This window comes from Heloderma suspectum, chromosome 1, assembly GCF_057233095.1.
Source record: "Heloderma suspectum isolate Gila_16-S chromosome 1, 16-S_ref, whole genome shotgun sequence".
Classification (NCBI taxonomy): domain Eukaryota; kingdom Metazoa; phylum Chordata; class Lepidosauria; order Squamata; family Helodermatidae; genus Heloderma; species Heloderma suspectum.
In genome coordinates, this window is record NC_139458.1 from 9,114,888 (window position 1) to 9,127,276 (window position 12,389).

At 43.8% G+C, this 12,389-nt stretch overlaps 1 protein-coding gene and 1 long non-coding RNA gene across 2 annotated transcripts in view; one reads left to right on the plus strand and one right to left on the minus strand.

The window, feature by feature from the left end:
* GCH1 (GTP cyclohydrolase 1) overlaps window positions 1-12,389 on the minus strand; it is a 54,630-nt gene that overhangs the window by 34,985 nt on the left and 7,256 nt on the right. The window lies entirely within an intron of this gene.
* The window catches only part of LOC146356878 (uncharacterized), a 43,343-nt gene continuing 41,616 nt past the window's right edge, over window positions 10,663-12,389 (plus strand). The window contains exon 1 of the long non-coding RNA XR_014787884.1: window positions 10,663-11,273. This is a non-coding gene — a long non-coding RNA (uncharacterized LOC146356878). The remainder of the gene's footprint in view (window positions 11,274-12,389) is intronic.

Sequence of the window (12,389 nt, forward strand, 5' to 3'; positions counted from 1 at the left end):
AAATAAAATAAAACGTTGTTCCATTTATATAATTAAGATTACATATATTCTACATATCTGTAATTCTGTGGTACATGTAATCTGTCATTCTGTGGTAAATGGCACAGGATTCAGCATCGCAAAATGTTTCACTTTCCTCCCTTGCTGTAAACAAGTGTCTAGTCCTTATGGGTGAATACACATGGGCAGTATATGATGAAGGCTGAAGAACCTCAGCCAACATGGACCTGTGACTAGGGAGTTAGACTTGGATCTGTGAAGTCAGAATTTGTTTCTCAGCTTCACAATGACTTCATTGTGTTCAGCCTTGGTGAAGTATCTGTCTCCGTTCCCCACCTGTAAAATGGGAATAATACTGGCCTACCTCACATGCCTATTGCGAGAACAATCAAACAGACTGGAAAGCAACTGAGAAAATGAGTTAACAGGCAGCACCAGCATTATATATTTCCAGTCTTGGTTATCTGCCCCAATCCCTCAGGATAAAAAAAAATGGAGGAAAGAAAGGCTATAAATAAAGTCATAGCTTGACTTCATTTCGTTCTTTTTACACGGTTCCTGGATACCTTAAAGAGCCAATCTGAATAAGAACAAAGGGTATGAGGGCATCAAAAGCTTCGGTCTCGTCTCCAAGTGACTAAAAAGCTAATATAAAAATCCAACAGCTGCGCCAGCCACCTTTTCTTTTACAGCTTCCTCTGACACACATACACAGACGCATCTCCCTTCCTCACAAACACAGGCATATGTACCTATGAACTGCCATTTGGAGCTCATAGTGATATGCTATCACTGGTGTTTTTAATTTCCTGTACGCTGCCAGGCTGATGCAGGTAACCCTGGTGACCATGGTTGGAGGCACGCCGCTGTTTCGTTGTGTCGTGTCCATTCTAAGGCAGGGTGTCTTGAGAAGGCAGCAGTGGGGGAGAGAAGAGACCACTCAAGCAACCGGGGCTCAGAAAGGCAGCCATGACTGAGTTGGCCTCTGAACACTTCCCTTCCCATAAGCCATTTCATTTGCCTCCTGTCAAAAACCTCTTCCCTAACATTTGCAAGTGGCCAAAGTCACTCCCCACTACAGCCCTCAATGGTCCGAGCCCTGCCCAGATCTTGTGTCCTAAGGACGTCGCTGTGCGAGGGACACACAACCGCTAATCTTGGGGCAGCTGCTGTCAAGCTCTGGGGTGCAAGCAAGCCACCAACGAAGGGCGCCTGTTGGCTGGGACGCTTCATCTCTGCCTGCAGCGAGTTCTTGCTGCTTCCCGTAGCTGGGTCCCATAATGCACCAGCAGCATCTGCAAAGAACCGACATGCAGATTGGCTCAACCATAAGAGCAGAAGAAGAGCCCTGATGCTGGATCAGAGCCAGGCTCCATTTAGTCCAGCATTCTGTTCACACAGTGGTCAACCAGCTGCCCAACGGGAAACCCACAAGCAGGACACAAGTGCAACAGCAGCTTCCTGACCAAGTTCCCCGGCAAATGCTGTGCATAGGCTCGCTGCCTCTGGTACTGGAGGTAGCACACAGCCATCAGGACCAGTAGCCATTGATAGCATTTTCCCCCAGAAATTTGTCCAACCCCCCTTTAAAGCCACCAACCTCTCTGCCTCTCTTAGCTTCTCCAGGTCAGCAATCTTGGCCTCAAGGGAACAAACTTCCCAGCTCTTGCAGTTTTCCCCACCCCCATAAAAACATAAGCAGAGCCATACTGGATCAGACCCAGGGCCCATCTAATCCAGCATTCTGTTCACACAGTGGCCAACCAGCTGTCAACTGGGAACCCACAGGCAGGGCACAAGTGCAACAGCACCCTCCCACCCATGTTCCCCAGCAACTGGTGTATATAAGCATACTGCCTCCGATACCTCAGGTAGCACATAGCCATCAGGACTAGTAGTCATTGATGGCCTTCTCCTCCAGGAATTTATCTAACCCCCCTTTAAAGCCATCCAAATTAGTGGCTATCACTACATCTTGTGGTAGTGAATTCCATAGCTTAACTATTCACTGTGTAAAAAAAGTACTTCCTTTTATGTCCTGAATCTCCCACCAATCAGCTTCATGGATGACCCCAGGTTCTAGGATTTTGAGAGAGGGAGAAAAATGCCCCCCCCCCGTCAACATCCTCCATACCATGCATAATTTTTTACCCCTCTATATGTCTTCCCTTGCCCTCCCTTTTTCCCAGCTAAACAATCCCAGCTGTTGTAACCTTTCCTCATAGGGGAGATGCTCCAGCCCCATGATAATTTTAGTTGCCCTTTTCTGCACTTCTTCCAGCTCTACAATATCCTTTTTAGATGTGGTGACCAGAACTGGACAGAGTATTCGAAGTGTGGTCGTGAGTATGATACTGGTAGTTTTATTCTCAATTCTTTTTTTAATTACGCCAGACATTTGGAGTTTGCCATTTTTACAGCAGCCGCACACTGGGTTGACATTTTAATTAAGCTGTCTACCCTAACCCCAAGATCTCTTTCTTGGTTGGTCACTGCTAGCTCAGAACCAATCCAGCAATACTTGAAGTTGGGATTTTTTGTTACACTGTGCATCACTTTACACTTGCTTACGCTGAACCTCATTTGCCATTTAGACGCCATTCTCCCAGTTCGGAAAGATCCTTTTGGAGCGCCTCACAATCCCTTTTTGGTTTGTGGGGTGCAACCACCCTAAATAATTTGGTGTCATCTGCAAACTTGGCCAGTTCACTGCTCACTCCTAATTCCAGATCATTTATGAACAAGTTGAAAAGCACTGGTCCCGATACAGATTCGTGCGGGACCCCACTATTTACTTCCTTCCACTGGGAGAATTTGCCATTTATTCCTACTCTCTGCCAGTTCTTTAACCAGTTACTGATCCATAAGAGGACTTGTCCTCTTATTCCAGGACTGCTAAGTTTGGCCAGGAGTGCCCAGCCCACCAAGGGACTCGGCCGGTCCTTGGCCTTTACTTTCAGGGCTCCAGGACAGTGCCGGCTCCAAGTTCTGGAGAGCCCTTGGGCTGCTTATTCGCTACCAGGCCAGGTTTATGGTCTTGCTGTTAGCATATAAAGCCCTAAACACCTTAGGACCAGGACACTGGAGAGAGTGCCTTCTCCCTTATCACCCTGCCCAGTCACTGGGGTCTTTCAATGGCATGCTCCTGGTGGTTCCGCATGCGCCTATGGCCCGACTGGAGTCCACCGGGAGAAGAGCCTTCAGTGTGAATGAGCATGATGATCCAGGCAGTGAAGCTTTGGAGCACAGAATCCTGGCTTCAAATCCACCCTCAGTTATGCGCCTCCTGGCTGGGCTTGAGAAGAACCATTCTTTCAGCCTCAGCTCCTTCTCTGTAAAAACGGGGCTATAAGCAGCCTACCTTGCACAACTGTTGTGAGAATAAATTAGACACTGAGAATTAGTTGGAGTTATTCCTATAACAGGGTATAAAGTCATTAACTACAGTGTCAGCACCATATTAGCTATGGCAAAATGTATGGTGCCTTGTTCGTTTTAATTTTAAAGAGACGTTTTAGGAAACTGGGTTAATGGGAGTAGGAAAGCAAAGCAAAGTTCCAGCCAAAGTGAAACACTTTAAGTCCTACTGAAGTTAAATACAACATATTTACAGGGCAATCCATGCACATCTACTTAGCAGTTTAGTCCCACTAAGCTCCATGGGACTTGTTCCCAGTAAGCGTGTATAGGATTCCAGCCTTTGCAATCCTATGTACACTTACCTAGGAGTAAGTCCCATTGATCTCAATACGACAACTTCAGGGGAGACATGCATAAGATTGCATTGTTAAGCACCTTAAAGACCACAACAGATTTATTGTCACATATGCTTTTGTGGACTACAGCCCACTTTAAATGCATGAGGTGTTATCCACAGTTGGTATGTGTATATGTCTCTATACAAGAGAGTAAAGGGATAAATTTATATTGTTGTTTTTACTGTAATTTTATTTGTATTTTATAATGATTACTGCAAAACATATTTATTTTATGAAGCATTTAGTAGATTTAATTAATAAATACAAATAAATACAAATCAGACATAAAAATTGCAACATTCAGAAACCAGTGTGAACATTTTAATCTCCCAGAACATCCTGTGGCTGATCTGAAAGTCACCATTCTTCAATCAAAGAAAACTCAAAGGAAGACTCCTGTGTGAAATTGCTGGACTAGAATTAATTAGTAAATTTCATTCTGTTTGTTTAGGTCTCAATAGAGACAACAGCTTCCACTTCTGCTACAGGTGTTACATTAGTATAGCAAAACTAGGATGACTCTCTTATTGTCTAGTGCTGCTGTGGTAAAGGGGCACCATGCTCATCGTGAATACATTTAAGCTTGATGGAATTGCCACAGACTGTGCCTCATGCATTTTATGACCAATCAGCTCCATTTACGATTTTCTCTCTATATGCACATGTATAAACCTGCTAATCAAGCACGTCCCATCTAATTTATTGTTTTTATGCCACAACAAATCTGTTAGTCTTTGAGGTGGTACAAGCACCTGGTTAACACTCCCGCTGAAACTAGCAGGGCTTAAATTCGCATAACTTTGGTTGGATCACCCCTTAACCTTATCTTGCAGGGACAAAGTTTCTTTTGACCGATAATTAAGGGAGTGAAGAATCGTCACATGCAATGAACACAACGGGTGCCACCCTTTGAGATGAACAGTTTGGAACGTGCAAAGTCACAATCAACAGAAGTGCCATTGCATGAAAGCAAGGAGCACAGAGAGACACACAGAGAGAGAGAGAGAAGGGGAAAGATAAAAATCCTGAATGTGAGGGGGAAGAGCAGACTGACACCGATGATTTTGAGACTTGGCGTCAGAGGTAAGAGAACCTGTTGCTATAGAAACTATTTGCATGGCTTTAATGACACTCCATCAACTTCTGACAACAGTAGTCGTCTTGGCAGCTATGGGGCAGGTCAACAGAATACACGAGGAGAGGTTTGCAAGGGTCTCGGAGCAACTGAGGACTTACATCCTTCAACGGGGGAGCTTATTAAGTTCCAAGAAGATAGATGTTGCAGCTCCAGCCATGGACAATCACATGGACTCAGGCTGTACACACCCACACACCACCGAGGGGCTCGCATCACAGGCTTCTCTTCTGGGTTTCTGCCACAATCCCCTCCCGCCGTCTCCATTTCCCCGAACAAATAAAAAGACTGGGCAACACGCATAACGGCAGTGATGTAGGGCTTAGAGCATTAGCTTGGGACTCGGAAAATCTGGGTTCTAGTCCCCACTCAGCCATGAAGCTCAACTGGGTGACTTTGGGCCAGTCATGGACTCTCAGCCTAGCCTAACTCAACTCCGGTCTGTCTGTCTGTCTACACACACACACACACACACACACACACACCATTTGTTCTATCACAGCCTTCCACAACATGGCACCCTCCAGATGTGAAGGCCATGCTGACTGGAGGTGATAGGACAGCTTGTCCAACACATCTGGCGGGCACCATGTTGGGGCAGGATCTTTTATCAGTTTTGTCAGGTCATCTAACAAGCCAGGGCCCCAAGGCCCATAAGATGGCACCCAATGAACCCTCCTGCCCTCTTTATGTCCCAAGGCCAACATAACAAATACCAGTTAGTGAGTTAGCTACTACTGAATGCAAGAGAGGCAGTAGCTGGTTTATCAGCAGTTATTTTCTTACAGCTGGTTTACAACAGCAGCCCTGACTGGCCCATTTCCTTGGGAGTCGGTTGCCCCCTTTTAAAGAGCATGCTGGAATGGAGCTCTAGTGAAAGGTCGTTTTGGAAGCGGGCAGATGAAGTCTAGTGCACATTCAACCTCTCCAGGTCCATGCATACCCACAGGGTCAACCCCTCCGAGTCCACAGTCTTGTCCACTCAATACCACAGGCAGAGATTGTGGGGCCCAACATGGGCTGTGCAGTTTGCTCCAAAAAAAGGTTGCACTTTGCAGCTTGCTCATTGTACGTGCTTTCTCAGACCTTTTGGTTTATCATACAAGCACTGATTAAATCAAGCAGCCTTCCCCCAATGTTGCTTGGACAGACCCTACATTTAAATAGAAGCCACTTGGAGGCATGAGCCCAGACACAGGAGACTATGTCTGCTTCGTTATTACACTGTACAAATTTTGCATTCTCTGACATAAACTTTGGATTGTTGCAATCGCTAAAGATTCCTTGAGGATAACTACAGCTCTAAGCTGTAGTGACTGCCTCCTTAAGCCTTTGCAGCCAGTTGTTGCTTTGCAGTAATACATATGGCACACTGTGTGCTCTCTCAGTCTAACCTACCTCACAGGGTTGCTGTGAAGTTAAGAGCGGAGGGGGCACCTTCAGCTCCTTGGAGGAAGGATGGGATAAAAGATTAAATCAACAGGTATATTTCTTTATGGCAAAAAATTGCTTTTGTTGACTGTTAAACCTACAAATTAAGGGTCTTCTGCTCCATACTGTGTCCATATTGTTTGAACTTCTAGGTGCTAACATTGTGAATAAGAATAATGTCCACTTTTCCACATTTTTCCTACCAGACAAGCGAGACCTGTTGAATTTCTGCTTGTCAAACTGCCATTAATAGCATAAGATCCTTGCCAAGACATGAAGTGATCACCCTGCCTTTTGCACATTATGTGCTTCATAAAACATGCTCACAAGGAAGTCTTACGGTTATGAATATAAATCATGGACCAGAAACCTGCTTTCAAAAAACTACAAAGAAAAACAAGAACTATATACAGCCCTGCCCATATAGAAGAGGGGATAAAGTATAATGGTATCAAAACAATTTGTACAATTTAACCCAATCACATTTGTGAGGGAGCCAAGACCAAAATTAAATTGTATTAGTGGGACCTAACATAAGGTACTTTCCTGAAAGTATTGACAGATGAAACAAGGTGAAAACATGGCAGATGGCAGGACATATGGAGAGGCAAAAAATGGTTCTAAGAGACACCTGGTCCACATTGCAGCCTCTCCACTTTCTTTTCCTGCCAAAATGGTATTTACATGAAAGATGACATACAAGAGCCAGCAAGGTTTGGTTCTGTCATCACCGTTTCTAACGAGGTCTGAAATCATGCGCTCCATCACGAACGGAATCGATTTGTTGGAAAGCATCTGCTAGTTCCTCCATCAGCAGCAGCAGAGAAAAACGGTATACTTTCATACAAATTATGGCATATTGGAAAAGTGAAAATGGAAAGAGGGGGAAACTGAGCTTTATTCTGCTACTTTCAAGATGGATTCACACACAACAGCTTTTCTATTTTACACAAAGTTTTTGGTATGAGACCACCTGCGCAAGAAACTACAGCTGGACTGCAACACTTGCAGACCACCAGCTGTGCACTATGGCTGCCAGGTTCTCAACCAACCCTTGTTGTTCTAATCCCGGGCAGGTAGTAAAAACACAGGAGAATCACCCAAGCCCCACAAGGAATGCCCCACTGTCAGGGCATGCTTAGCCTTGAGAAGAGAAGACCAAGGGGAGAGAGGATAGCGCTCTTCAAGTCCTGGAAAGGCTGTCACAGAGAGGAAGGCCAGGATCTCTTCTCAATCATCCCAAAGTGCAGGGGACATGGAATAATGGGCTCAAGTTCCAGGAAGCCAGATTCTGGCTGAATATCAGGAAAAACCTCCTGACTGTTAGAGCAATACGACAATGGAACCAATGACCTGGGGGGTGGGGTGGGCTCTCCCACACTGGAGGCATTCAAGACAAGGCTGGACAGCCATCTGTCAGGGATGCTTTGACTTGGATTCCTGCACTGAACAGCGGGTTGGACTCAATGGTCTTATAGGACCCTTCTGACCCTACTATTCTATGATTCTATGAATCAGGACCCCAAACCCTCATCCTGAGGGGATCCCAACCTCTTGTCCTCTGAAGAAGAGGACAAAATATCAGGATAGGAAAGACATCATGAGGATTCCACCTCTGCAGGACTCAGTTGACCCTTAAGATCCCAGAGGAGGTTGCCTTGCTGCCACGGACACTCTCATATTGCCACAGCTTGAAGCTAAAACAGGTCAGGCCTCTTTAAGAGAGAAAGCCTCAATCAGTGTGGAGATGGAGCCAACCAGCATAAATGCCCACCAAACTCTTATTTAAAGTTCAGTCTTGTTCTGCTCCATGTTGGAGCAACATAGATGACCTTCTTGAGTTTCCAGCCCAGCTTGGAGCTTTCCATGGTGCTGATCTCTTCCAGTCTTGCTTCCCTGTGAAACCTGACCTGTGCTAAAGATCTGATCCAGGCTACAGTGCAGAGCATTGACAGAACCCACTGCCTGAAATGGTACGCAGACGTGGTTGGTGAGGAAGCTAGGATTATGGAGCAGCCCTGAGTATATCAAGGCTTCAGGATTCAAAACAGGCTTCAAAGTGCCACATGACTCATTGAAAACACAAGATAGAGAGGAACTGAAACAAATAAGAAAAACTTGTGAGTCTTCCCTGATGACTGCTATGGGCTTAAACACAATAACGTAGGGAAAAGACAGAAACAACCAGGGCAGTGACAATGCCCTCCTGCTCTATATGTGAGAAACCAGTGCAGGCAAAGGTTAAAAAAAAAATTAGAAGATGATCACAATTGTACCTACTATAGATCACAGACAAGACTAATTTAGTTCAATAGAAATATCCTGAAATACACAATTACTTATGAAATTGTTGTCAAAATCAATTCCATATCTGATTTTAAGTATACAATACATACTCAGATAAGAATTCTGTAGTTTGTTAAATCAAACTTGCACGAAATTCAGTCAGTCTTCAGGTTTCTTCCTATGTATCTCAGGCAGTTAAGATTTAAGTGTTTAGCCATCAAAAAAATCCCTTACATGTCACAGTTCCTTCACTCTATTAACATCAGCAGGACAAAACATCCAAGAGTCAATGAATTGCACTCCAATTCAGCTGGAGACCCTTAATGTTGCAGAACTCAATTACCCAATTCTTTAAAACATATTGGTTTCTATTCCCTCATTACAAATTAAACCAAGATTAAGCTCAACACACCAACAATATTTTGGATCCTCTCTCCCCTTATATAACCAGCATGTCCAAAAAAAAATCTTTTGCTGGGTTAATCATAAAGGTTTGATCTACCCTTTTCAGTATTCTGTAATGCTGTATTCTGTAATGCTGTATTCTGTAATTCAGTATTCTTCCATTGTTGATCTAAATTTCATTTTGCCATTCAGTTCTCATTTTCTTTTAAACACCAACAAGCAGGGAACTACCTGCTCCACAGCTGTATAATGGGGGTGGAGAGTTGGTTTATTGATCTTCCTAAGATTCTCCTGTATTTTGGCAATTCAAGAGAATGTCCCAGTTCATCCATGCATAGGATTGTGCCCCTAATTATTTATACAGCACTATCACTATGTCTGGTGTTTTACATAGTGTAAAAGGGAAGGACCCTGCCCCAAACAGTTCACAATGCAAAATGCAACACAGAACCGACAGAGGAAGAGGAGGGAGATGGAGGCAGGGGTAGACGTGAGAAGAATACACATTTGTTTCTGTTACATTTACTTCGGCTTAGTTACAAATGGGCATGACAACTAGGGGTTTGTGCTAAAGGTTTTTTGTTGTTGTTTTTAAGTGGACCTTGAGAAGGGATTTGAAGGAAGTAAGAGAGAAGGCATCATGCAGGTGTTCTGGGAGGCAATTCCAGGCTTACAGGGCAGCGAGAGAGAATTGGCAGAATCATTTATAATTCTACTTAGAAAAGCATTTTGTACTGCTTTTCAGCCCTAACAATGCCCCACTAAGCAGTTTACATATAAAAGAACAAAACACTAAACAAATTAAAAGTAGAACCCTAGAATCAAAAGGTGCAGAGTAAAGTTCTTCAATCATATATTAGAACCATTCAAAGCTAAACAGAATAAGTGTGCAACCCTATACATGTTGTAGGATTTTTTTCTGTCTAAATATGCATAGGATTGCACCCTAAGAATGTTTTCACTTCCTAATGCTATCTGGTAGGACTAGTATCACCTCCTATGAGAGGGAATTCCACAACTGGGGTGCTGTCACTGAAAAGGCCCTGCTCCGTGTTCCCATCAACTGAGCCTCTTTTGGTGGTGGGACATATATCGGGGTGTCCGAAGAGGATCCCAGTGTATGGACAGGTTCATATGGGGAGGATGCAGTCTTTCAGATATCCTGGCCCTAATCTATAGGTAAGCACTAATCTATAGTTAAGCACTCTGAACTGGGCCCAGAAACAAATCAAAAGCCAGCACCAGTATAAGGGATAAGAAGACCATAATTGTGAAGATGGACAAGCAAAGGTCACAGGCAGAGATGTAGCAGGATGCAATAGTGAACTGGAAAGGAAAGGCCAGAGAGGACTTTAAATGGAAAGGACAAGCAGCTTGAACAGGGTTCCTGGAACGAACAGGAAGCCAGTGTGTGGATTTTGAAAGGGGAATCACATAATAGAGTCAAGGGAGAGATGAATAATGTTGCCAGTGAGTTAAAACCATATTATTGTTGCCCATTAACTAGTCCCTAGTTTCAATGCCAGGGTATTTCATTTTATAATAATAAGTAGCCAGAGAACAATAGATCAGTATGAGCAGAAGTTACAATGTTGTTACTCCCTACAGCTAGCAGCTCCATGGGTCCAGAGTGTGTCCGTATACCCTGACAAAGCCTGGGGTTACATCAGCTGCCTAAAACTATGGAAAAAGGCTTCTGCCCACCCAATCTATCTTTCACCAATCCAGAACCAAATTTCTAGTTGGCGACTGGAAAGAAGGAAAAAGGCCAATCAGAAAGCAGGCAACTTTAGGGGAGTCATTGAATCAAAAACCAACTGCACCCTTCCTTTTTGTATAGCACTGGTTCTTGCTAACAGATCTTTGCTAGTTTGGGGGCCTGTGGGGCCTTCGTTTGCACGTTTGCCTCTTTTTGGGGGAGAGGGAGAGAGAGCAGGGAATTCCTTACTTTGACCATGTCCCTTCTTCAATTTTTAAGGCTGCAGCTGGCCATTGTTTCTGAACTAGCTTTTTGGAGCTAAATTTCTAGCTCCTGAGCAGCTTGGTTCAGTTTTCCCCCACTATTTTATTTTAGTCACTGGTGAGGCTCAAGCTTCACCAACTTTTTCATTCTTAAAACATTTTCTTTACTTCCTACCTGGATTAATTTTCCCATTTGGACTTCGCTGAGTCCTACACCTTGGTTCCTGGGAGAGGTCTTCTCCAATCTTTCTCTGGGTCCAACAGGAACCTGTTCTTCAGATCTCTGCTTGGGACAGGTAGCTATAATTTTCCTTTTCATTCCCTTTTCCTTTTCCCTAAAGGTTTGGACTGCATGGTTATAGAGTGGGAGGCTTTACAAATTGCATTTAACTAGTTTGGACTGGTGGGAGTTTAAGTGGAGCTAAGTAACAAATCAAACTGCTGCTAGTTTGGCCTACTATAACTTTTGTATGCCATAGCTATTTCATTTGATGCTCTAATACACTTTTCCTAATATTATTTTTAATAAGTCTCAGCAAAAGTTAAACAGTAGTTTACTTTGCATGGTATAACCTTGGCATATAAGAGTCACACAGCTTTGTGACTCATGGGTACAAATTATTTTCTTTATAATCATTACATGTCTCACATTTTATTTCTCCATGTGATGTTCCTTTGCATTTACCTTTTTTCTATACATCATCCAAATCTTAATTATTCCTGCGTGACACATTTTCATTTCTTTAACAAGTTGAAGGGCATTCACTGTTTTCCTCCTTGAGTTTTAAAATGTATTTTCAAATATATTGAACTTTTAAATAGCTTTAAGTCAGCTCCACTATCTCACCCACTGGGGCAAAGTCAGAACCTCATTTTCAGTGGGGAGGCTGCAGCAAGGAGGAAGGAGGGAGAAAGTCCTGTTGAACTAACAGTCACCTGCTGGCAAAAACTTGGATTTGACCCAATCTCTACAAGTTACACAGAAATACAATACATCTCACTACTATTGGGATGACCAAGAGACCTGTGTGTCTGCTGCCTAGGTGCAAATTGTGGATGGGCGACTTCTAGGCTGCACCCTGGACTCTCCCTTCTTACGGTTCTTTAGCATTAAAATTGACTTGGACAGGACAAAGAAAGGACGGTCCTCTTATGAAGGACATGTGGCACCCTTAGAATGAAGCATACTCCTAAACAAGCCTCCTCCAACCTGGGGCCTTCCAGATGTGTTGGTCAGCAACTGCATCATTCCCAGCTAGCACATGTGTATGTACATCTGGAGGGCACCAAGTCTTCCCTCTAGGACTGTTATAGGCTGAAGAGCTGAAAGGAATAGGCAAATGGGTAAGAATGCTAGCTGTCAGTTAATGTTTATCCTGACCAGTTCCCACTCTGCTTCTCCTGGGCAGATA